Below are 22673 nucleotides of genomic sequence, written 5' to 3'. Positions count from 1 at the left end.
GCAGCGAAGAGGACCAGAACTTCGTACACGTCTCAAATGAGTGTATAGATACGCCAGGAAGTGTCGGCATAGCAGCCCGAGGAAAAAAATTGGCCGCGTATCTGCGTGCTTCGCTGCAAATGTCGTCTAAAGACGATAGAAGAGGCGCTGCGTGAGATATAGACGCCATCTGGCAATACATCGGGAAACATGAGTGCTGTGTAGCGGGCTGGTAGTCCCGGCGCAGCAGCAGGCGAAGACCGGCGGTGACCAACGCGACCGGCGGGGATGCCAGCCAGCCCGAACACGCGGTTTGGCGCGAAGCGCTGAAGCAGGAGAAGCTTCCGCACTCAACGAGTACTCTCCACAAACTTTTATTTACACGTCGCCTGTGTAAAACAGGAATGTCAGAGCGGCGCCCCATGGCATTCGTACAGTGCAATACGGAACCGAAACCGAAACACAACAATGAGTTCGTGCAGAGGGCACGGAGGAAGCCAAGTTTCAGCGCAGTCGCATTTTCAGCGCAGCTTAAGATACTAGGGTCTTTAGAAGTACGTATGTATGCATTTTCTATTGAAGGAACACACCATCTAATACTTACTTAGTGATGTTTCGCCTGAGATATGCGTAATGTTTGCTTTTTGATCGACAATGTACACAAGTATGAACCTAGTCAACCGTTCAAGATGGCTGGCCCTTGGGCAAGTGGTTCAACTTTGGCCGAGTGGCTGAATCGAGTGACGTGCCGACAAACAGAAAGACAGACAGAAAGACAGACAAACATTTCTCCGTTTAAGTATCCCAAGAAAGACTATCGTCTTTAAAATGGCGGTAGTCGACGTAGTACACATGTGTATGCACGTTGTTTATTACTACTAAGCGTGATCTCACTTCTCTCGCGCTCTGACAGAAGAGAGTCGTGTTGATCGGCAGCTAGATTTTACTTTGTGATGCCTGTCAGCTTACTCGGGAGCATGATGTGATGTTTGGAGCACTGTGCGTGATGAACCAACGTCAAGCGCTGGACAAACCAACGAAGCCGCGAATTCAGCCTTCGGCAGCACACATATCACGACATTGCTCGCGCCCTTGCTAACTTCGACATATTCGTAGGCACTGCGTGATATTTCAATAATAGGCAGTAAGGACGTTTTTATTATTAACTAATATTGTATTTCACGGACGTTTATGTGCTGTTGTCCCACGCTTAATTGTCATTGTTACCGGGCAAAAACTTTCGACTTTATTCCACCTTGTTTACTTGTGGAGATGTAAGTCAGCGGCATCGTCCATCATTGAGTAAGGCTATCTCTCAAATATAAGGGTTGTGAATAAGGTGAACACAAAGTAAAAGAGACATGACGAACGCCGACTAGCCTCAAAAAGTACTCTTAACTGAAATGATATGTCATCAATGAATTTGATGAAGAAAGTGAGAAGACTACGGAATCTGTGCATCTGCCACCACGCCTACTCCCTGCAATAAATCGTTACATTAAATAAAACGTCATTGAGCTTAAGGTGCTTGAATCAAAACACACCTCTATGCATAGTGCTCACGTGACGTCACCTGCACCATACTTGCTCTCTCCCACCATTCCTGGGCACCCTCCCTGGTACCAACGTTACAGTGTATTGTATTGATGGGTTGTCACCTGTTGTTGCGCGTGATCTGGAAAACCAAGCTGTGCGGTTTTTCGCTGTTGTACGTCGACGAGCTTGATAGAACATCGAGAGCTCAGCCTTTAGCTTGACATGTTTAATATCAAAATCTGTGATGATGTCAATCCCTACTGGCTTTGTTGCAACGGATGCTGACGTTACGGATGTCTCACAACATAGAAGTGAGTGTACTTACAAACGCAGCCTGGCCTGTGAGCAGTGGCCAGGCATGGCTGTGGCTACTTCAAATATAAGACGTGTTGCAAGTGCTTTCAATGTTTTTGTGCAATTGTTTAAAGCACAGTATAATCATTAAAAAAATGCAACCTTGTTTGAAATGTATTTTTTAGAGTTTAACACGACGAACTAAGTGTTCAGCTGCAGTGTGCCGCCGCAGCGACATTGTCTCAACATCTCAACATGTTGCCGGCGCGCGAGAAGCACGCGAGAGACGGACGGTTCATGCTGCTTGCACGTTCCAACGGAAAAATCGGGTGCTTGCAAAACAACGATTACGGAGCACACGCCACGGTTGCGCTCGCTGAAAGCGTCAGCGTAAAAAATGCGCGCAGACACCAAGGGTTGAAAACTAGAAGCTACCGCCTACACCACTGAAATGCTAGACTGCACCACAAACCGACGGTTATATGGTGTGTTAGTTTATTCCAGGTATGCCAGCCGCACTCCAGAGCACCGTTACGTCCACGGAAGTACTACATGGCGTCATCACGTTTCCCGTTTTGCTCAATAGCCACTCAGCGCGCGCTAAAGACGACACTTTTGCAATTGTTTCAGAATACGGGCCCACCTTTTCTCAAGGATAAATATTTCAAAATACAATGTTGAATAGTTGTTTTATGAAGAAAGTCTGCTTGGCAACATTGTGTTTTATTGCTTCTGACAAAACAGATGGTGATCCGTGAATGTGAGAGTGTACATAGGGAGTTTTAACACCTGCAGGTATTTTTGATGGTGTCAGCTCAACATAGAGATAGTTTACCATATCACTTAATCCAACACAGCTTAGTGAGATTAATTTACTGCCAGCGTTCCTTGGTGCTGCTCATTGAGGTCAAGAAGAGTTTCCTTGGTTTTACTTGGTTCATTATACTCATGCTGAACTCTTCAAAGCTTCTCCAAAGCAGAATCTCTATACAGGAAACGAAAATTGGTGCCACAAAACCGCTCCAAATTCTATTCCGCCAGTCCCACAGATGCTTCAAAATACCGATAATTGTTTCCAGCTGAATTGCAAGTCTTTCATTATTCTTTCTTGAACTTTCATTATTCGATCATTGAATTCTGAAGCTGTACTTCTGTAAACTCTATACATATTTAGCACGTGTCGTGAGGTCCCGTCGTCCGGTTTTGTGTCCACCGTCATCGAGCACATAGGTCTCAGGAAATGCGCCGTGTTTATGTTCATGCGGTCGATCATTTGACGTAGTGTGCGTATTTTGATCGTTTGCCTTGTGCTTATGGTGAATGAGAAACGTTCACGACATGGTCCTGCATAGTTTGACGAACTTGTAGGACCAATGCGAGCCAGATGCATACGTTTAGATTGTAACTGCACTTGTGAAACCGTCACTTAAATAAAACCACGACGTTTAATTGTGAAGCGACTATAGGTTTTCCACGGAACATTAAATTGACGCAGTGTGACTCCAGTATAGTTGGCTTGCATAATATACAGCTGACGAGCCTGAACCACTGATATGATGGCTTGCGAAATATTGCAGATGAAACAATTTGACCGCTTGGCTCTGGTTGCCTAAGCAGGCATTCTGTGCTCCTTTGAGATGAAGACCTAACACTTCTAGTGGAATGATTTGTGCACATTTATTTCAGTGAGTGCTGCGTGTGCTACTGAAAAGGATACCTCTGCTGGCATTTAGCACTCATTCTTTGTTTGCTTCTCTCGTGCATCTTTCTATGCAGCGATTTACCAATGAGTTGTACAAACAAATCACACAGCCACTTCTCTGCAGTTCACTGCATCTTTTTTTCCTTTCGGTTCTTGATACATTCACAGTGTTTTTGAAACATTATTTACAGCTGCAGTTATGGAGATTTACGTTGACTTAAATACATATGGTGCATCAAAATGGCCTGAAAAGCTTTTCAATTGCTTCAGATAGCAGAATTATAATACCTTGGACCTCCAGGTGAACGCAAGGCCTTGGCTGCCTGAGAAATACACGTCATTCCTCTTTCGAAGTCAGTATCATAGTATACACCATTAGACTCAATTAGTTGTATAAAGAATAACATCATTGGGCACCTATATTGATTTAACATTCCCATGCTTTGGCTTCCTTGTATGCCACAGCTGGGAATATTAAAGCTCTGGAGCATGGGTTCTGAAACTGCGTGCCCTGAAACCAAGGGGTTCCATGAAGGGTATTCGAGGGTTCTGTGAGCGGTCAGAAGAAATGCGCCCCACTGAGACAAGAAAATCTGCATTGGATTTTGCATTCAACAGAACTATCCCACGCCACTTCTGCTGATCAGTACCCCGCGGGAAACCACATGTCTATGCGGGCGCGGTACTCAAGCACGCCATGGAAACTGTGTGATTCGCGGACCGGCGTGGACAGAGCGTGCGGAGCTCTGATAATTCATTGTCGTGAGAGCAGTTTGTACCATGTGCACGGGCATCAATTCAGTAATTCTGCAAGCCGAGGCACGTAAGATCGCATGAGCTATTTAAACAGCAGTAATGGGCACATGCGGCGTGTTATTTAGGGCTTATCCCTATCGAAAAAAACAGCGTTTCCTGTGTCTCCCAGTGCCTTTCAGCGCATTGGGTGGCACTGAAAACGCTGTACAGTGTCCCAGTGTACTACAGCGCGCTGGGAGGCACTGGGACAGACTGTACAGCGTGGCCAGTGCCGCCCAGTGTGTTGAAAGACGCTGGGAATACTGTACCCAGTGGCCCAGTATCTTAGAGCGCAATGGGATGCACTGGGCACGCTTTACAGTGTCTGCCCGCGCCATGGGAACACTGGCAGCACACTGGAAAAAAAACTGGGCGCGCTGGGTGGAATTCGTATAAAATTTGGTATTGAGTCGCGAGAAGTCGAAAAAACCTTATCGAATATTTTCAAAATACTATTCTCTTCTGTGTCCTACGCATATCTAGATTCAGCTTTAGTTAAGCGACGGACGTACGTATACGCTAAAGCAATCTGTCGAGCGCGCGCGCTTTCGTTGTAGTGTGTGATTGAGTGTCGTCGATGTAGTTCATATAACTGCATCGAAAGAACTTATCATTCGCAACAGAATATGACATTAGTATTTGTCTGATATTAACATCCACCTACCTTACCAGTCAGTCTTTTCATGTGGGCTCGAACCGCTGAAAGCCGCACCATTGCCGCACGTCACCGGCAACAGTGAACCAATGTAACGCTCAATCTCGGCGTTTGTAGCTTCTGATTTGTGTAATCGAATGTGCAAATATGGCCTCGCTTCAGTCAGGCATGATCGAAACTACATTTGAACGGTTATTAGATTCTTCGTAATTGACTATGCGCGTTTTTGACAGCGATCGCGGCGCACGGAGTACAGCTCTAAGCCTAATGATTGGTTAGGCTAGGGTGAACTACTGCGGCTGTATATTGCGCGGGAGGTAAACAAGGAGGACGGAAAATATGTTCAAATGGGTGACGAAAACTAAAGTGTTCAGTGTGCAGTTCAGATAAAGATTGTTTTCTACATAGGTATGACTAACTGCTTAGCGAGTCAGTGCGATCGCCGCAACACATCTGCGGTTACACTAGCCTTTTTTTGCGGCAAAACGTGCCAGATAGACGTTCTGATGCTAGGCAGCACATAACAAACAAATTAACTATCTTCTGTTAGGTTCTCGCGAGCACGAAAAGACTGAAATCTGCGTTTCTGAACGAGGAAATGGAAATACTGGCTACCGGAAGTAGTTACAACATGAAGAAATAAGAGGTTGAATGACGTCCTTCAGCTGTGGCGTAGCGGTAACGTGTCCCACTCAGGATGCACGGTGCGTCGAGGTGGTGGGTTCGACTCCCGCTTGCTCATCTTTCTTTATGGTGTTTTTTTTTGTCGCAGCGCTCGTGTTTCAGCCCTAATTACGATCTGGGCATGACCAGAGTTTTTAAAAACAATTGAAAAGCCCAATTGAAAAGCCAGCGTCCAGCGTGCCGCGCTGCACACCAGCGTCCAGCGTCCCAGTACCCAACGCCACACTGGCCCAATAATCATGTATGGCACTGGGACAGTGACACTGGGATTTCCAATAGGGTATGGCACACTGGAGTTCACAGGTACAGTTTTTAAACACAATGATTCGCACCTGCACTACTTTGGTATTGTAATCAAAGCACAGTGCGAGTACTTTTATGCACGCAAGAGACATTCAGTAATTCCGCTCATGCGCCAACTGCGCCAAAGTGTGCCAAATTGTATTTACTGCGCCATTCTTATATTATCGACGGCAATTGCGCCAAACTGTGCCAGAGTGTAGGGCTTGGGGGCGTCTATCACCGGCAGTCACATCACCGGCGCGTCAAAACATGGGCTGCTTGATCTTGTGGCCGCCAAAGTCACAACCATGGACGAAGGAAACAATATGTCTTTTAAGGGCTCGTTTTTCTTTGTTAGACACAACAATGTCATGGAGTCGTGACGTCGACGAAGGCAGCAGTCGGCGTGTTCAAGTAGAAACTCGTTATGTGCCCAAACTTATGGCCAGGAAGCGGACGTCAAACTACAGCAAAACCCACTGCAGACTTCTAGCGGCGAACTGAGCGTCGGCCGTCGATAATCTCAACCGCGGCAAGGCGTGTCGGCATTAATACGTGCCCTATCGAACATTCGAGCCTTATCGCTGGTGCCACTTTAGTTCGAGAATGAACACATCTCTTCGCTTTTACGCGCTCAAGCATAACAGACGATCCTAAACGAATCCCGAATGTTCTCAGACATTCTGAAGTGGTTTGCGCAAGTCAACAGCTACGCGTGCAATAAATATAAAACATACAATGGATGGAGCGTATGGAGCATTGCCCCCTCAGAAACAGGACCCGGAATAGGGAAAAAAGTGCATACGCAAAGGAAGTACAATAAAACCAGAAAATGCAATAAGTAATCGGTACAAGCAAAAAAAAGTGCAATATTAAAGCAAAAAGTACAGTTCTTAAGTTCGCTAACGTGCTTAAAACGGCCTAAGGCGCACACACGACATGGATGACTTCAGGTGCGGCACGGCGCCGTTGAGTGTTCGAAATGCCGTCCGCGATAACGTCGTAGTCTACAGTGCCGAGACGTCGAAGCCCCTTGTATGGCCCGAAGTATCGCCGAAGAAGCTCCTCACTAAGTCCCCGTCGGCGTATCCGCGTCGACGTTGAGAACGGCCCCAATATGTCCATCCGGATTTGCTGGAATGGTCGGCGAGGAGGTTCGATCGGCTAAAGAAGACCTGCTGGTGTTGTCTGCGGTGTCTTGCGTCACTGAGTTTCCGTATGTCCTTACGTAGCGAGCAACGTCGGCGGCAAGGCGCGGCCAGTAGTATATTTTCTGTATTCTTGCGAGTGTGCGGGAAACACCGAGGTGTCCAGCCGCCGGGTGATAGTTCGCGCAACGAAGAAGTGACAGCGCTAATCCGCAGGCTGTCCAAGAAAGAAAAGAGGCGACCTGCCCTGCTCGTGTTCGATCGTGTTGCGTTCCCTCGATCTGTGGGTTCTTGCCAAAGTTTGTGTGGCTGCTGCTAAATTTTTGTATTGCTCAATGGTTCTATAGCGCTCTTGCCGATCAATGAGTGTTTTTTGCGCTTGTAAGAACAGACATGCCGTTTTCCTAACCTGGACCAGAGGATTTCCTCTGGTCCGCTTCTCTTCCGCCGCACGGGATACCAGTGGTCCTGTTCTTGCGTAGTGGCATCTCTTCTGTTCCTGTGACCCTCGTGCCAATCCATGATGGTACCATACGGATGAAGAATTCGAAAGTAATACAAACGGAGCTGCGAGCCGCCACAGCACACTTTCAGAGCATTTTAGAGGTCCGCCAGTTCGGCAGGGTAGGTATCCTCTGCTTTTCGTTTGACCAGCGTTGTGTTCAGGACCGACTGAAATGTTCTATGTTCGCTTCCAATCCGCTGAGCGCATTCATCCCACCTCACTTAGCATATATGAAAGGCCTTGTGCGTGGTGTTGACGTCAACATGACTCCGTCGGAGGTATTAGAGATGTTTGCAGAGGCTGGTGGAATTTCAGTGTTTAGGTGTGGGCGTGTTATTGATAAGGCTTAAGGCCCTACCGAGTCGGTGATTGTAACTTTTGCTGGGTCGAATCGACCAACGGAAATTAAGGCGTGGCCTCTTATCTACCGCGTTGAAGCCCTTTCGCCTCGACCTCTGCAGTGTGTAAAATGCTGGCGTTATGGCCACACGATGAAAGGGTGCAGATCTGCTCTCAGATTCCGTATGTGGGGCGAGCCTCACAGCGCAAATGACTGCCAAAGCAACGAAGAAAAATGTTGTCTCTGTGATGAAGCGCACAGTGCGGACAATCCCAATTGCTCTGCAAAGGCAAGAGAAATCCTCATTATCTAAATTGTAGATCGTAGACGCTGCTCGCGAAAAGAGGCCTTAGCTGAAATTCAGAACAGAAGTCAGGGTTATGCCGGTGTAGCAGCCCGTAATACAGGAATGGAAGCGGCTTTTTCCCAATCCATAGCGGGCGTGGTTGAAAGAGCAATGGAAAAGGCTATGGAGCGCCTTGCTGCAAACATTTGTGAGTCTCTGTCACAAATTTTAGCCAACCAGATGACTAGTACATTTGGAACACCGGTGGATGGTGGGATAACTTCACGAATTGCAGAGCTTCCACGATCATTGAATGAAACAGAACCTACAGTGACGCCGTCATATGCTGACCATGCAGGACCCGCTCTTGTTGGCAAGCAGTGCCAAAATAATAATGTTAATGATGAACCCTAGAGCCTAATGACATGGACTTGGACCCTAAATCGCTAAAACGTTCTAGATCACCTCTATCGAAGAAAACAGGCTCACCGAAACATTCTAAAAATAAAAAAAAACCTGAAGGACAAGAAAAGCCTTTCTAAGGTAGATTTCCTCAATGAATCCATTTTAGACAAGGCGGTCTCGGAATCAATTCTTTCGAAAGAATAGGGTCACTCAAAATTCTCCACTGGAACTGTCGATCTATTCATTCGTCAATAACATATCTAATATATTTGTCTCCTTAATTCAAACCAGATACAATTGCATTGCCGGAGACATGGCTCTCCGTACATATTTTTCTTTCATTTGAAGAGTTACCGATCTTTTAGACTAGACCGTCCATCGAGAGGTGGAGGTTTAGCATTTTTTATCTCAAACAGAATTAGTATAAAGGCGGAAATCTCCTACAAGTATATGTCTCCTGGATGTGAAATGTTCGCAATAGACATTACATTACCAGTTTACCAAAACTTTCTCTTTAGTTAATGTGTTCTTTCCTGAGGTTGTCCAAGACACAAGACGGTCAGATATTGCAATCAGACCTTGGTGCAAGAAAAAAAATTTAGTCGGGGATTTTAACTCCCATCATACGTGCTGGGGTTTTAACATTGATCAGTGTGGCAAACGAATGTGGGAGTGGTCAACAGACAATAATCTTTCGTGCCTAAACGCGACGACTCCCAATTTTATTCGCAATTGGTGCCGATTGGCCTTAGACCTCAGTTTCGTAAGTTCGGCAATTTCTAGCTCGTCCTGGAGAGCGCTAGACTATGCCACAAACAGTCATCATTTTCCTAAAAGTTTCGAGATTTCTTGCACGATAACCCTCCTTGTTCTCAAGTTCGAGTCTTTGTGAAATATAAGAAGTTTTAAAATAACCTGAAATCAGCGTTATCTTCTCACTCTCAAGAGAGTAACGATTCCAAAGCGATAAACGAGCTGAATTTACTGTCAAATCTACCAACAGAGCACCTTCTAGTCCTTGGTGGAATGCAGAATGCACACGAGTTCACCGTCGACGCAAGGTAGCTTGGAAACAGCTCATTTATAATCAATCCCCTAAAAATTGGTATGATTATAAAATCATAGCAGCTAGTTTTAAACGCACCGTTGCCCAAGCAAAAAAAGGACTACGATCGCAGACACTATGAGTTCCGTTCGAACCCTACAAGTAAAAAAAGCACTGTTTAGATACATGAGAACAAGGAAAATACTGCCGTCTCCAGTTAATTCGGATTACGAACTCCTAGCGTGAACGAAAATTACTACTGCTCTTGAGTTAATTGCTAAAGAACTGGAGAGTAGATTCACATCGACGATACCAAATAATTGGCAAAATTGTACAATCATGACAGATTTTTATAACGTTACCATGTCCGAAATATCCCACGTGATTAAGCAGTTACCCTTTTCTGCTCCCGGCCCCGATGGAATTACAGTGCAAATGATCCAAAGTTTATTCAAGATATCTCCTAATGAAAATCTTGATGTTATAAATTATTCTTTAAAGTATGCCTGGATTCCTTATGATTGGAAACTAGCGAAGAAAATTCCGATACCTAAGAAGCAGGGATCAGGTTTCAACATAGAAAATATTAGACCAATATCATTGACTTCAAACATGGTCAAACCTACAGAGAGGGTCCTGCATGGCAGAATAACTATTTGGATGGAACATAAGTCAATATTAAAAGCACAGCAAATTGGATTTAATGCGATTGTTAAATCTTGTGTGCACATGCAGACTTAGAGAGTCGTATACAACTTGCAAGGAAAAGACAATACGCCGCACTTGTGACACTTGACGTTGCTATAGCATACGAGAGCGTTGACCATTCCATTTTACTTAACAAACTACAGATCTTAAATTTTCCACAATATATGACGGCGTGGCAAGGAGAATTTTTAAAATTAAGGGAATTTTATTGTTTCAAGGCAGGGTCTCTTTACCTGAATACAGAGTCGCGGAGTTCCCCAAGGAACGGTTCTATCTCCACTTTTATTTAATATACTAGTGAGTTCAATACCAACCTGTCAGAATATCCATGTCTATGTGTATGCAGACTATATAGCATTTTTTGCAGGCGACAGTGATATTTATGTTCTACAGCAAAAATTACAAATCTACATGAATATGTTGCAAATATCGCTTCGGTCGATATCAATGGCATTAAATGTAAACAAGAGTGCTGTCCTGGTGTTTCCTATATCAGGTTTGATTTCATTCCCTATTGCATATAAACGAGAACCTATTGCGCAAGTATGCTCTCTAAAATATTTGCATGTTTTATACAATAAAAAACTTAACTGGAGTCCACATATCGAGTACATTGCACTAAGGCGCAACGTGCTTTGGGCTTATTGCGCAGAATGAGCAATCGCAAAGTTGGTATACGTAGGGACACAATGATAATGATATATAATATGTATATGCGTCCAATATTAGATTTTGGATGTGTGTTGTTCTCGGTCGGACAGCTTACAAAATTAAGCCGTTGCTTATCTTGGAGCGGGAAGCTCTGCGCTTGTGTATGGGGCTCGCTAGGTTTGCAGCAGATACTGTTATGTATCAGGAAGGGCGTCTGCCTTCATTGCTCTGTCGATTCCGCGCTTTCACAGTACAGACATTTCTAAAATTTTATAACTTGCCGGTACGAAGAGCGGAATATGTTTTTACCAGTGACCCAGATTACTTATTTCTCGCTTATTGGCCACGTTTTCACACACCACACATAAGCTTCGTACAAAAGAAACTGGAAATTATAAATGTCATCATCAGAGAGATAACTGTAACCAATAGCTCAAATGAGTTTCTTATCATAGATTACGAAGAGATTTTTTCCTCCAAAATCTAAATTTCAATCCCATAAATACTTAGAGAGCAGGTTACAGGATTTTCTGATACATGAACAAACACGAAACATAATTGCCACTGATGCTTCCGTGAACGAAGAACGGGCAGGCGTAGGAATTGCCTCCCAGTCACTTGGCTGGTCATTCGCTGTGAGGTTACTCGATTTTGCTCCGGTTTTCGAAGCTGAGCTCTCGGCCGTCATCATGGCACTGCGAAAACTCCCGACACACGAGATCAGGGCGGTCATAATAACTGATTCGCTCTCCGTATGCACAGCTCTTACAGCTTCACATAACTTAACATTACAAGACTAGCTCTAAAGTGCATATATGCCCTTAAAGCTAGTCTTCGTTGCTTTAAGTTTTCCTTTTTTCCGCGGACCGTGCATCTATGAAATGAGTTTGATGGGTCTCTGCGCAGACTCGATGCTCAGCAATGAGAAAAAGAGTTGCGCAATCATGTATTTTGTGAAATTGTATTTTTTCATGGTGTTAACATCTGTATCCACTCCTGCTATGTCTCAATAACTGGGACAGCACTATTTGTAAATAAATCAATAAAAATAAAATAAAACTCGCGCCCTTAAGACATTTCTATCTTTAGTCCCATCTCAGCTGAAGCACCTCAAACTAGTGTGGGTCCCAGGTCACTGTGGCCTAAAATAAATGAAATGGCCGATGCTTTAGCGCACGCATAGCTAGATCTCCCAATAATCGACGTTCTTCCAGTGTAGAATATTTCACCGCAATCAGATACAGAAAATTGGCAATTCACACTGATAGGATGAAAACAATAACAACGTGGACGGAATACAAACATCTAAACTTCCCGTGGAAGTCTCATTGGAGCCAATCTAGACAATCTGATGTTACGATCACCAGATTTCGATGCCGTGACCCCCATTAAACCAATACTTACCCAGAGCTGGTCAGACGATATCGCCCCTATGCGAATTCTCCGGAGAATTAGAAAATATTGCACATTTATTTTTGTCATGCCGCAGATACTGAATTATTAGATCACGATTGCTTATTACTACGCTGTTAAAAATGGGCTTAAACTTAACTGAAGAAATTGTACTAAGCTTCGGAACCTCAGGGTTGGGACACTGCCTTAGGGATGCCTTCAAAGCCGTGTGTAATTTCATGCAAACCACTAAATGTGTACCATTTCATTCTTTTGCTGAAAAACGCTCTTTATTAAAATGCGGTTAAATATATCTAATCCCATAAAAATTGTTCTGATCAGGTTAATCGGCTGTCTGGAATACGAGCTCAATAGCATAACTTTTGAAGTGTTAATTTTGATGTCTTATTTATTATTGCCATTTTTACTCTTACTTTTTTAACCATGCTACATTCTTCGAATAAGATTTTAAGCTTCAACTACATTTCTTGGCCCATCCCCCAGAGTGGGTACGTGTCATAGAACAAAAGGAGTTATGTTTTTCCTTGTTCGTTTTCTCCTTGATGTGGATTGAAGTCCCGCCAAGGAGATGATCGACGTCGATGAAGCAGGAGGCAGGTTGGAGGTAACAAAAACTTGAAGGTATATTGTAGCGAAATATGTACAGTCATATGTACATCATGCCGAAGCACACTGATGATAACATAGACATCAACACCATCTTACTCTTCTACTTAACGCTTCTTAAGTTAGAGCCTAGAACACTGTTACTACATACGAAGAACCGAGTCTCACTGTTCGACCACCGAGTGGTTACGGCCCAGACGAAAGTTGCATCGTACGGAGTCTTACTGATCTATCAGTTAAGTGATTACAGCCTAGACTGAAGGGAAACGAATTCCGTCCAGTCTTAAGTACCTTGCGGTAACAAAGAAAAGGGGAGGTGGCCACTGGTGGTCCGCCTCGACATTCCCTTATCCAATCCGTTTATCCTCAGATTAAGCCACTCCCTACTGGGCTGTCCTTAATCTCGACAGCAGTGTCTTTACAGCGCAGACAGGCGTTTTGGCACTCTTTCCCATCATGGCTCTCCCTCTCCTTCCGACGCTCTCAGGGATTGCCACGGCCGAAATACATCGGTATCTTAGCCCTGGTGCATTCACGCCATTTTCCCACACTCATCGAGCTGAACTCGCCGAGCCAGTCGTTAAGCGGTTCTGGGAAATAAAAGGCGTTTGCGTGACCCTGCCTCCCACGCATTCGACCTTGCATTGTTGCGAAAGCACATGTCGGTCGTTGTTGGGGGCCACGCATACTGTCGCCTCGAGCGACGGCATAGAGCCGGGGATGTCCTCCTGATTTTCCCACACATTCGGGCCGCCGACCTCTGAGAACGGTCGCTTGACCGCAACCCATGCTGGCCATCGGGGTAGACAAGCCGGTCAAAGGAAGCCGTTTGCTTTCTCTTGATAACTGCACAGCCGAAGACCAGGCAGGGGGAGAGCCGAGAAAGAAGCTTTGTACGACGTACCGTGCCGCGCCGTCCCGTCCCGTCTGCACGATCGACTTATGAGCGGTCAAAACCTAACACGTCCCCCCTAAAGAGTACGCTGGGCTGTTCTACGCTCAGTGATACGATAAAGCACTGCCGCGATTAGGTCGCTGGACTTTCTAACCATACAACAGTTTACACAAACATTAAACACAATTGCAAGACAACAAGATAGGAGAATACAAGAAATGTAAACAAGTACATGCTAAACAATCAAGCACACCATTGCTGCTTCAAGCAGTATGATCACTAATGTCTGTTTCTTGAATTGACAATCACACAGTCCACAATATACAGCAGCAAGTGGGCAGGAACATTCACGTCCCCCCCAGTTGGCTTGGCACTGTTATTCTGATGGCTTCCATAAACTATTCTGGAGCCTTGATAATGCATCCGCATTACCGTTACAACGCCCTTCCGATGTTGTACTGACACATGATATCGCTGTAACGCCAGCGCCCATCTTATCAATTTCGCCCCGTGCGGCGTCGAAGTTGTGAGGTACGACAGCGGATTGTGGTCGGAAATGACGTTTACTATGGCACCAAAAAGCCAGTAGTCAAACTTCTTTAAGGCCCATATTATTGCGAACGCTTCCCTCTCAACAGTCGATCAGCGCATCTGGGTCGGTGAGAAGCGGTGGCTTGCAAAGGCGATAGGCTTCTCTTGCCCCTCGGCTGACATTTGCGCCAAACATGCTCCCGCCGCCGTAGCTGATGCGTCTGTGAAAAGCCAGTAGGGCTGAGATGGCTCTGGAGTGTTAAGCGCCACGGCCTCGCACAAATATTGTTTGAGAATCTCAAATGCCGCCTGGGCTTCATCCGGCCAGGGTATCTTATTAGGTACCGCTTTCTTTGTTAACAGCGTGAGCGGGCTCGTCACCTCTGCGTATCCTCGGACGTACTCGCGATAGTAGCCGCAAAGTCCTAACAGGCTGCGTAGTTCCTTTTTGGTGCGCGGTGGTACCAGGTTCTTAATCGCTGCTATTTTTTCAGGGTCTGGTGCATGTGTCCCTGAACCGACAATATGCTCCAGGTAATGTATGTGGGATTGCGCAACCTGACAGTTCTCCGTACTGGCTTTCAGTCCCGCCTTATCTAAGACCTTAAAAATAATGTCGAGATGCTTTAAGTGCGCCTCCCAAGTGCTAGAAAAAATAGCAATATCATCAAGGTATACCGTGGCATACATTTGATGTTACGACAAGAGTCTATTCACCATTCTTTGAAAGGTTGCCGCGGAATTTTTTAGCCCGAAAGGCATCACTTTCCATGCGTACTGACCCTCACGCGTTACAAACGCGGTGAATTTCTGACTCTCTTCTTCCATCGGTACCTGCCAGTACCCGCGCCTAAGGTCCACTACCGTAATGAACTGCGCTCTGCCTACTCGGAAAATGCATTCCTGAGGATTCATCATAGGGAACGCATCCACTTTCGTGACAGCATTTAACGCCCTGTAGTCCACACACATGCGGATAGTCCCATCTTTTTTTTTCCGACGCATACCACCGGGTGTGCGAACTCACTCTCCGTGGGGTAGATCAACTTCCAAGTCAAAAGTTCGTCAACTTGCCGGCTGACTTCTTTCTTTAATAGTTCCGGCACCCGGTAAGGAAACACCTTTTTTGGCTGGTGGCCCGGTTCTATTTCTATCTTATGTTCGTCTACCTTCGCTATACCCGGGGTGCCGTCAAAGAGTGTGCAATGTCTTTGGAACACCGCCTGTACTTCCGCCTGCGCGTCAGCATCAAGGTGAGCAACCTTCTCGCTCGTTAGCACTAGCTCTTCCCGCTTTAGAGTGGTTGGTTGTGGAGCATATTCCACCTCCCCAAAATCATGGCCCTAATCGAAGACGACCCCGATATGACTGATCCTTGCACAGTAAGGTCCAATGTTGTTGGCGTGGACACTTTTCACCTTTCCCTCAGATGTTTCAACACGGTAAGAATGTTCGCGCTCACGTCCAACTACTGTGAATGGGCCTAGCCATTTAGGTGACATCTTACAATTCCGATCATTGTCGAAAACCACAACTTGGTCGCCAACGTTAAAAGCTTTGAGCCTGGTGCTGCAATTATACGCACTGGCGTAACTCTCCTGATGAGTTGCACTCATTAGCTCAGCAATATTAGCGGCAGTCTTGAGCTGCTCCTTAAGTTGCTGTAAATACTTAGCGGGGCTTTCTCTCAATGTTGCCGGTACCGGCATTTCTCCCGTCCACGTCCTCTGCAGCATTAGAAGCGGTCCCGTGGGATTCCTTCCATACAATAGACGAAACGGAGCTACTCCTGTTACCTCATGGGGAACTTCCCGATAAGCCCATAAAACCATTGGGATCAATTTGTCCAAATTCTTGGAGTCTCTCTGAATGACATGATACAACATGTTTTTCAGTACTCGATTCCACCTCTCTACAACTCCATTACTCTCTGGGTGTTCTGGGGTTGAGAATCTTGGTGTGCAGCCTAATTTCTCCAGCATCGTTTGCGTGAGCTGAGATTTAAAATTAGTGCCTTGATCGGAGCAGATCATCTCCGGAATGCCTGTGCGACTGAAGATCTCAATCAGTGCATCACAAGTCGCCTTAGCTGTCAAAGAGCGCAGTGGCACCACCTCTGGCCACCTCGTGCAAAGGTCCACTAAGCACAGCGCGTACTTATGCCCTCTCGCTGACGGTGTGTCCAGGGGTCCGATTACATCTACATTGACAACTTCGAAAGGGTGTTCTGGTCTAGTGAGCGCAGTTATAGGTACCTTATCCGTGCGACGCCTGTCTGAACGAATTTGACATTCATGGCACGAACGACAATGCTCTAATATCTCCTTCGCCATACCCGGCCAAAAGAAGTTATACCTAATGCGAGTCCGTCTGAAATGAACATGCCGGATTTCCCACTACGAGCATCTTCCCAACATTTTTTAGCGTAGTGTCGTCCAACTGCCCTTTGCGGAACTCTTCTCTTTGGCCTAACGACGCCTCCCTTTCTTCATCGATTTGCGCATCTTCCCCGGAAACGTCTTTTTCCTCCAAGGTAAGATTGCAGGCCGCTACTTTTGGTTTCTCTACTGCTTGTTCTGCCTCATGAGCAGGCTCGGCCGGTGCTCGACAGGGTGCCAGAGGGCTGCTGGCCTTCAACAAAAGTTTCCAATCTTCCTCGGTCAACAAACAATCTGTGCCCTCGACGAGCTCATCAGTTAATGCTCAGAGTAGGTCGACGCTCTGAGGTTGCGTCACCACTCGCGGGCTATTTAATTTTACCGGCAACGTAGCTAGCCTTGCCTCGATAGTTTTACCAAAAGCAGACAGTAATCTTACCGTGCCAGACGGCTCTATTAGACTACGCGGAAGCAGACTTTCCCGAATGACGGTTATCTCACTCCCCGTATCCAAAATCGCATCTGCGGATATACCTGCACATGATACAGGAATTAACTGCAGTTTCTTTGTGCCTTCACCCTCGTGTTTCAGAGACTTCACCTTTGCGCTAAGTACTCCATCAGGCATTTCAATTTCCGACTCGTCGGCTAATATTACCTTTTGTACTTTCCGCTTTGGCTCCATAGCCTTCTTGGTGTTGCTCTCCTTATCACTAGCCTTCGGACACTCTTTAGCGAAATGGCCTGAGCCGTGACATAAGTGGCATTTCAGAGCCCCTTTCTCAACTCGTGTCGCCGGCTTTTGCCCCATTTCTACAGCTGGTTGCTTTGAAGCACGCCCTTTCCCTTTGGCTTGTTCGAACGTTTGGAGCACTTTAGCGATCTCAGTTGGCCTAAGCCATCGCTCGCCTTCCCTTAATTTCACATACTCCAGACCCTCCGTACTTAGCCCCGATTTTATGCGGTCGGCAACCATGAGTTCGGCCATCACTTCTACCGTGTCGGCCTCTCTCACTTGAAGATAGTATGAGAAATAAGTTTTCACGCGGGACGCGAACTGCGCCCACGTCTCTTCCTTCCGGTTTACTACTCGTTCAAACCTCTGCAGACACTCTGCCGGAGAAAGCTTCAGTTCCGTCAGTACTGCTGCTTTAACTGCCTCGTAATCTGCACTCTCTTCAGGGTTGAGGTTACGCAGTAGGTAACGAACTCGTTCACTTAGTGCTGGTATAACCAAATGCACGCGGCTCTAATACGGTACTTGGTAAGTAGCAAACAGTTTTTCTACCTCCTCAAACCATAATGGCACATCCGCGTCACTCGGCAGGCGAAACCCTTTCAGCACTTTTGCACATTGCTGGACAGAATCGAAACACCGTCGCCTCTGATCACCCGTCTCCGACCCAGAGTTGGACAACGTGCCATTGAGGCGTTCCGCGTTCATTCTAGTTTGCAATAGCTTTTCGTACTCAATCTGGAGATTGAGCCTTTGGATTTCAAGTTCGAGCGTTCTCGTTTCACTTGAATTCGGCAAAACCTGAGATGCCTGCTGCATCGATTCTTGCCTCGGAGTAGGGACTCTCGCCTCAGCTGATTTAAGAGAATTTAGACTACCATCATTTGATGGCTCTCGATTCCGATCCATATCCGCTACAGTCGCACCTTCATCTCCATTAAACTCCATTGTTTCAGCACCCCCGCGTGTTCTCACCATGTGCTCTACACATAAACTGCTATGCCAACTTGAGAAAGACGTAAGAAATCCTGCTCACCCTTTGCTGAATGCTCTGTCGTTCCTGGATCTCCTCCACGGCGCCGTAGTTGACTGCTGTGGGATCGTCTCGACGTTGCCGCTGGTGGCTGTTGGATGCCTTGTCCCTCGGCTCTTCTCAGCGCTGGTCCAGTGTATGGTGCTGTAGAGCTCGCCGATCTCTGTCAGACTGCGCCAGTTATGTTTTTCCTGTTCGTTTTCTCCTTGATGTGGATTGAAGTCCCGTCAAGAAGATGATCGACGTCGATGAAGCAGGATGCAGGTTGGAGGTAATAAAAACTTGAAGGTATATTGCAGCCAAATATTTACAGTCATATGTACATCTTGCCGAAGCACACTGATGATAACATAGACATCAACAGCATCTTACTCTTCTACCTAATTTTTCTTAAGTTAGAGCCTAGAATACTGTTACTACATACGAAGAACCGAGTCTCACTGTTCGACCACCGAATGGTTACGGCCCAGACGAAAGTTGCATCGTACGGAGTCTTACTGATCGATCAGTTAGGTGATTACAGCCTAGACTGAAGGGAAACGAATTCCGTCCAGTCTTAAGTACCTTGCGGTAACAAAGAAAAGGTGGTGGTCCGCCTCGACATTCCCTTATCCAATCCGTTTATCCTCAGATTAAGCCACTCCCTACTGGGCTGTCCTTAATCTCGACAGCAGTGTCTTTACAGCGCAGACAGGCGTTTTGGCACTCTTTCCCATCATGGCTCTCCCTCTCCTTCCGACGCTCTCAGGGATTGCCACGGCCGAAATACATCGGTATCTTAGCCCTGGTGCATTCACGCCATTTTCCCACTCATCGAGCTGAACTCGCGAAGCCAGTCGTTAAGCGGTTCTGGGAAATAAAAGGCGTTTGCGTGACCCTGTCTCCCACGCATTCGACCTTGCATTGTTGCGAAAGCACATGTCGGTCGTTGTTGGGGGTCACGCATACTGTCGCCTCGAGCGACGGCATAGAGCCGGGGATGTCCTCCTCATTTTCCCACACATTCGGGCCGCCGACCTCTGAGAACGGTCGCTTGACCGCAACCCATGCTGGCCATCGGGGTAGACAAGCCGGTCAAAGGAAGCCGTTTGCTTTCTCTTGATAATTGCACAGCCGAAGACCAGGCACGGGGAGAGCCGAGAAAGAAGCTTTGTACGACGTACCGTGCCGCGCCGTCCCGTCCCGTCTGCACGATCGATTTATGAGCGGCCAAAACCTAACAGAAGGCAAACCAAACAAACAAACAATCGATACTCGAGCGGACACTTCAGGTATGAGCATGGACCTTGCCTGCCAGCTGAAGAAGGTTTCTACACAGTGGACTGCCTCGCAGATTCGGGCGGCGGGAGGCCATCTTCTAACTCTGGCGGGAAGATGCACAGCACGAGTGAGCATTACTGGGCTTACGTATCTCGGATATATCATAATACTGTCGAATTGCTCGAGGGACCTAATTCTCAGAATGGCCTTGCTGCAGGCTAACGGAGCCGTGAATAACTTGCAAGTGCCGCAGGTAACGTGTTCTACGGCGTACGCCTTAGCGGGTAGCACTGACGACACGTTGAGGGTTGTTGACGACAACATCACGTTACCGCCGAAGAGTAGCGCATTGACCCTGGCAACCTGCTACGTATTCGGCGAATTGGACGACTATGAAGGCATCGCCGAGGCAAATATTCATCTGTTGCTCAAACGGAACATTTGCATATCCCGAGGCCTTGTTCGGCTACAGAATAAATGCTCTCAAGTTCTGCTGACGAACATCAGTAATGAATTTCTGCACGTCCCTCAAGGCACTGCTGTCGGCTTCCTCAGAGATATCGCGTGTTCTCCGACATTGGCACGTTAGAGTTGACTTCATCGGATGCAACAACTTGTGCTAACCTAGGCAGCCGCATTCACGTTAATGCTGACTTGTGAGATGCGCAAAAGGAAAGCCTGCTAAGCGTCGTGACAGAATTCCGCGGTCGTTCAATAAAGTTGTTCACTCACTCACCGCGGTTGTTTCCACAGCATCGATAGTTCAGCGCACTTCCGTGACGAAACACCATATTCTTATGGAGGAGTCAGCGCGGCCTCTTCGCCAGCATCCATACCACGTGCCCCCAAAGGCGAAGAAGGCGATTAAGCTTCAAGTTCTGAAAATGCTGAATGATGATGTCATTCAACCGTATACAAGTCCGTGGGCGTCGCCTCTGGTACTCGTAAAGAAAACAGACAACACACTTCGCTTCTTCGCTGACTACCGGCGATTCACCAAATACGATGTTTATCCCCTGCCGCGGATTGATGACGCATTTGACCGTATATGCCATGATCAGTTTTTTCGCATCATTAGACCTCAAATCAGGGTACTTGCAAATCGAGGTGGAAGAGGGCAACCGTGAGAAGACTGTGTTTGTGACTCCCGATGGGCTTTGCTAATTTAAATACTGCCTTTCGCTCCCTGTTCCGCTCCCGCCACATTTCAAAGAATGATGGACACTGCGCTCGCAGGTCTGAAGTGGCAGACGTGTCTTGTATACTTGGACGAAGTCGTTGTGTTCTCGAGCACGTTCGAAGAATACCTCACACGGCTAAAAGCGTACTCACAGCAATGCGCAAGGGAAAGCTCACTATCAAGCCCGAAAAGCGCTACTTTGGCTACCAGGAACTCAACCTTCTAGGCCACGTGGTGAGCTCTGCCGGTGTTCAACCAGAACCGGACAAGCTGACTACCGTTGCCATGTTTCGTCTTCCTGAAGACAAGAAGGCTGTTCAGCGGTTATTTGGCCTCTGCGCCTACTACCGTCGTTTCGTTGAAGGATTCTCCAAAAGTGTGGAACCTCTTACGAGACTAACGCGACAAGATGTACCCTTCGTGTGGACAGAAGAGCAACAACAGGCCTTCGTAGAGTTACGCAAGCGACTTCAAACAGCTCCAGTGCTTGCACATTATGACGACACTGCGGAAACTGACGTTCACACAGACGCCAGCAACCTAGGGCTCGGAGCCATTGTAGTTCAATGGCAGGACGGCGCAGAACGAGTGATCGCTTAGGCGAGCCGCAGTCTCACAAAAGCAGAGGCTAACTACCCTACCACCGAAAAAGAGTGATTTGCAGTCGTGTGGGCCATCAGCAAGTTTCGACCCCATCTGCACGGTCGGCCATTTCGAGTGGTCAGTGACCACCATTCGCTTTGTTGGCTTGCCAATCTCCGAGATCCATCAGGCCGCCTCGGTCGTGGAGCATTCGCCTACAAGAGTACGGCATAACTGTCATGTACCGTTCCGGACACAAGCACACCGATGCTGACTGCCTACCGTGTGCCCCTATTCCAGTGGCATCATCTGACATGGAAGGATTCCCGTTTCTTGGCTTCGTCGACGTGGTGCGGATAGCTGAACATCAACGTGAGGACACTAAGCTGCTTCCTGTCATCCGTTATCTTCAGGGAGCTGACGTTGTCGTCCCACGCCTGCTGTCATGATGACTAACATTTTATTGACTACGAAACAACGTTGTCTGCAAGAAAAATTTCGAGAAAGTCAGGAAACTTTTCTCCTTGTCGTTCCGACGGCACTGCGGGGAGAAGTTTTGCAGGCGTGCCGCGATGACCCTTATGCCGGTCACTCGGGCTCTGCGAGGACATTAGCGCGCATACGGCAAAATACTTCTGGCGAAAGCTATATGCGTCAGTTCAGCGCTATGTCAGGACCTGCTGTGTCTGTCAGATGCGTAAAGTTCCACTCGCCAAGCCTGCCGGCTTCCTCCGGTCTTTCGATCCACCTCCAGCGCCGTTCCAGCAAGCGAGAATGGATCTTCTCGGTCCATTTCCTACGTCATCCTCGGAAAACAAATGGATAATAGTCGCAACTGACTATCTCACTTGCTATGCGGAGACAAAAGCTGCGTCCAGGGGAACGCTGTCGAAGTCGCCAGATTCTTCGTCCACGACATCGTGTTGCGTTATGGTGCACCTACTGTACTCATCACTGATCGCGGTGCAACATTTACTGCGGAGGTATTGTAACAGGTCGCCAAGCTAACGCCCACCAACCACCGGAAGACCACAGCCTATCATC

The sequence above is a fragment of the Rhipicephalus sanguineus genome, chromosome 9 (assembly GCF_013339695.2).
Source record: "Rhipicephalus sanguineus isolate Rsan-2018 chromosome 9, BIME_Rsan_1.4, whole genome shotgun sequence".
Classification (NCBI taxonomy): domain Eukaryota; kingdom Metazoa; phylum Arthropoda; class Arachnida; order Ixodida; family Ixodidae; genus Rhipicephalus; species Rhipicephalus sanguineus.
Note: the sequence above shows the minus strand (reverse complement) of the source record.